A 4750-nucleotide genomic window follows, 5' to 3' on the forward strand; every position below is an offset into this window, starting at 1 on the left:
GCGCGCGCACGGCAGCAGCCCACGCGGCCCCTAGCGGCAGGCTGGCCCAACAAGCTGGCCCACGAGAAAGAATCCAGCGACGGCGGCACTAAATTGTGAAAAGGCCCCTGTACTTTCCTTAAATTAATCTATGGTACTAACGTACTATTTATGCGAGTCTCATATTTTGCAATAGGGACCCTGTATTACTTATATTCTTGGATTCTTATCCTTCCTTCCTTCTCAAAGCAGAGCCTGGAGCAGAGCCACCGGTCGGCGGCGATGGCAACGACACTGTGGGCTGGGGAAGACACGTTGGTGGCGGAGAGCCCATGGCGAGCTACATGGGGATCCGCACGGCCTTGGGCTGGCCGCGGCAAGAGCCGAACCAACCCCTGGTAGCTCACCCGCGTGAGCCATGGCGGTGGCCCACCGGCTGCGATGACGCCGGCCAGGCGAGCGGCTGTGGCTCCGGCAACGCAGTGGGCTACGTGGTAAGGTGGAGGTACGTGGACTTGGCACACACACATGGCCCTGGCGCGCCGTGGATAATGCGCACTCACGTGCGGTGGCAGTAGAGGAAGCGGCCATGGCGAACGACGTGGGGGGAAGAAACAGTAGCAATGGGACCGCGACTCTAGAGCGGAACCAAGGGAGCCTCGCGTGCGGGGAAGAGCCGGCAACGATGGACACAAGGTGGAGCTGTGGGGATGCGGTGGTGGCGTGGTCCAATCGGGTGCCCAGCGCTGATGAGGAGCGGGGAAAGGAGGGCGGTGCGTGCTCGGGCGGCTGCTGGGCACGAGTGCCTGGCCACGGCGGCAGACCGAGGCGGAGGGGGAAGGAGAGGGGACGCCGGTGCGCAACGTGCGGGTGTTCACGAAGGAGAGCCGAGCGGAGCTCTAGGGTGAGGTGGCTGTGGCTACACACGGAGGAGCAGCAGGGAGCGAGGCGGCGCCGTGGGGGAAAAAGTAGGAGCTGGATCGCGGCTCCAGCGCGGGAAGAAAGGGGCAGTGTGTGCTCGCTCATGGGGATGGGCCAGCACCGATGGGGAAATGGAAGGAGGGAGGCACTGCAGACACGGGGCAGCACAGCGGGGAAAGGTAGGCAGGAGTTGTGACGCCCTTTCGGCAGCAGAGAAGAAAAAAGGAGGGAGGAAAGCAGCACGAGGGTTTAGCCGAACTTGGCAGACCAATAGAGGCAGTAGAAGCGGCTCAGAGATGACCCAGCACAGACATGTCGGTAGAGGCAGACAAAAGAAATCAAGGCTGGCAGAGACGAGTCAGGCAGTACACGGCACCAGCAGCTCGGCCAACTTTCCCTAACACGCTCTCAGAGAGAAAGGACGCGCGAGAGAGAGAGAGAGAGCAATCGATCAACTTGTACAGTCAATAGCTACAAGTATCTCTGAGTACGTTTGCGCTTTCTTCTAATTCTTTGTTTAGAGTTACCGTCGTAACGTATATATACCTATATATATATGTTTAACGATTTACTAATTTAGATAATTTGCAACGTCTAGTCACAGGAAAATTTCAACAAGCTCGAATTTAAAGTTGATTCAAAAGCTATATATATGTATATCATTCGATTTATTAATGGATTTTATTTTATTTATAAAAGTTGCTTTTCATGCTTAATCCAACAGGACAAACCGTTCGCTAGAATCATTATTGAACATTCCTAAATATTTCTACGCATGGCATAATTGAACTTGAGCGTTTATTTGAGTCCACAAAACTCGGTCACCGGATTCACTGATCACATCAAGTATATTTTTAAATAAAAAATTCCGAGAAACTCATTTTGAAAATTTGACTTAGGCTTAAATCATGGTGCTAAACGAGCTCGTTACACCAGGGGTGTTACAACCAACCCCCCTTAAAAAGAATCTCATCTCGAGATTCGAAGCAAGAACCAAAAGAGGGGAAACACGATTACATTTCGTAGATCTAGGATCACACAAAAGATTACATGACTTTGAATGCTAGGCCACATAGAGATTTAGGGATACATGGTTAAGAGCAACCTAATACAACCGAGACTTAATCCAGAAGTTGAGATAGACGAGGACAATGGAGAAACAATAAGATAATGAGTATCCAAAACATGGTGTAGGTCTAACAGATCCAGAAACAGTCGACTGAGAAGTCAAACATCGTGAACCCTAAAACCAAACTAACTAAGGGAACTTGAACTTCTTCAGAAACCAGATCCTTTCTTCTTAGATTACACCATTACCTTAGACTGATGAACCTAGCTCCACAATAACGACTGGATCTCATAGCTCCACTCCGAATGCGAGGGAATGGGATGATGAAGATGAAGAGCAAGGACCAAGAGTATTTTATAGAGGCAAACAGAGGTGGGGCACAACACATAGGAAGTGGAGAGGGCATGGAGGAGATACACAAATGGTTCATGCTGTGGGGATAAGCACAACCATGGTACGCTTCCTGCGTGAGCGGGCAGAAGATAAGGGAGAGGAGAGGAGAGGGGGGTCTACTCGACGAGGCAGGCGTGCGGGTGACCATGTTTCCAAGAGAAAAGAGAAAGGGAAAGGGGTCCGGTACGAGAAAGAGGCGTGAGAGTCAAGAGCCGACCGGATGCTGAGAAAAGGAGAAACGCACAGTGCACAAAGACGACGAGTGTGGCACGATGCCGTGGCCACGCGAGAATGGGGAGCTAAGGACCCAATATAGACATCGTTCGCAAGGCACACAGCGAAATGACCCAGCATGTGTAGTGCGGTCAACTAAACATAGGGCTTGGGACATGACATCCACTCAGACTTTTACAATTACTTCCAACTATCCAAGGTTAACTTCCCTTACTACTCTTCATTTTCTTTCCTTTACTCGACCACATCCATCTTTCATGTAGACTAAGACCATGTCATACGTTCTTCCTCCAAAACCACCTCCTCTTGCTTACCTTGAGAGAACACTATGTCATCAACCTATTGTGGATTTCCTGTTTAAACACCTAAACATTTCCAAGGAGAATATTTGTAGCAAAAGTGGTATGGCGGTGTAACTTGGTAAAGGTGCTTGGTCAACAACCTTGATACTAGAATGTACCGAGCAGTGTCACATGTGATAGCTATTCCACAGAGAGCCCTCGGTGTCATCGTGGCACCATAAGCTATTAACCAGGTAGCTACTACTAACTTACATGTCATGAAGGTGGTGGGGTCCTAGACCATAGAATAAGGGGAGTAGGGCAAGGGAAGATTCAAACAATAAGGGTTCCCTTCACAACAAGGGACAATGAATTCAAATCCAACGGTGGATTTGATTTAAAGAGATTCAAGTGTTTTATTGGGACATCCACAATTAGTCGATACAGTGTCCAATATTATCTAATCATGGCTGATTTGTTGATATCTGGATGGTAACTTCTCTTGTAACTCACTTAACATCGCCCTTGAAAACATGGAGCACGTCTAATGAAACTTAAGGTAGATGAACGCAATAAACACAGAGAAATAAACAAAATGCACATTCCAATGGTCTTATATGGGTACAACGTATAGGCATTTAGGCTCCCATTCACGACACAACATTCACCTACGGTCGGACGATCTCAACAACTACGGACAAAATAAATGGCAAGAGTACAATACCAGAGGACAACAACGAAAGCACTACTACTACGGGTACAACATCCCAAGGCAACTAATCTATATCTTCCCATGGCAATGGCTGAGTGAGAGGAATCAAGGGCTCTTCTTCTGACACTTCTGACGGTGGAAGTGCTGGCGGTGCTGCAACACCAGTTCTTCTTCTTTTTGGTGGGTGGATAGGGATCCCTTCCAAGATCAGGGCATCCCGCCTTTCAGTAGCTAGCATCCTCTGTTTGGCCCTGGTGACAAGATAGGCCTCACGTAGCTAATGGACATGCCGGTCTTTAGCCTCTATTAGAGCTTCTGACATGGCAGTCTCCTGGCTCTCAGCAGTTGCCTCACTGGCATGCGCTTTGGCGAGCTACATCTAGAGCATCTGGTTGAAGATCTCGGCTTCCTCGGTGTGCCAAAGGCACGCCCTTAGCTCCAAGGCTTACCATATGCTCATCTAGAGCGAGCAGGTACGTGGTCAAGTGCACCATGGTTGGACTGTCCTCTTGAGCATTCTACCCTTGCAAAGCCTCCATACGAGCCCTCCATGCCCGTCGATTCTTGTCCAAAGATGGAATGAACCTCATGGGGGTATGGGCAATGGGCTCCTCATAGATCTGGCAGAGGTACCACAAGGCTTTGTGGGCTACAACCTGGTAGGTGTCGATGAAGCTAAACCCAGTTGCGATCACACTCTAGGCTTCAGTGAGGTCGGGGAACTCTTCTCTCTTCCCGATGTAGACTGTAACCTCACACCGCTCAGTGCCAAGCTCCTCATACTCACGGCCCTCATACTCAGGATGATCTTTGACTCCGAGCTTTTGCAGGGTGGCATGCAGGATTCTAGGAAAACCCTCAACATTCAGGCAGTAACTACTAACCTAGGCTCCTGCCATTTCTAGCGGTGGCGGTGAGGAAGGCTGAGCGAAAAACTGGCTCAAAGGAAAAGCTAAGTGAGCTAAAGTGCATCGAGTGGTGATACCAATGGCTAAGCCAGGCTCTACTTACAAAGGTGGAGCGTTCAGTGGTCCTAGCACGGTTCACCAGGGTTCCCACGTAGGATCACTATGAATGAATCGACCAAATTCCATGTGTTCAAGGCAAGCGACGTGCGATGCCATTACTGACTAGTACGACTATAGGGCAAGGGTCCGACAA

This window comes from Miscanthus floridulus, chromosome 2 (assembly GCF_019320115.1).
Source record: "Miscanthus floridulus cultivar M001 chromosome 2, ASM1932011v1, whole genome shotgun sequence".
NCBI classification, from domain to species: domain Eukaryota; kingdom Viridiplantae; phylum Streptophyta; class Magnoliopsida; order Poales; family Poaceae; genus Miscanthus; species Miscanthus floridulus.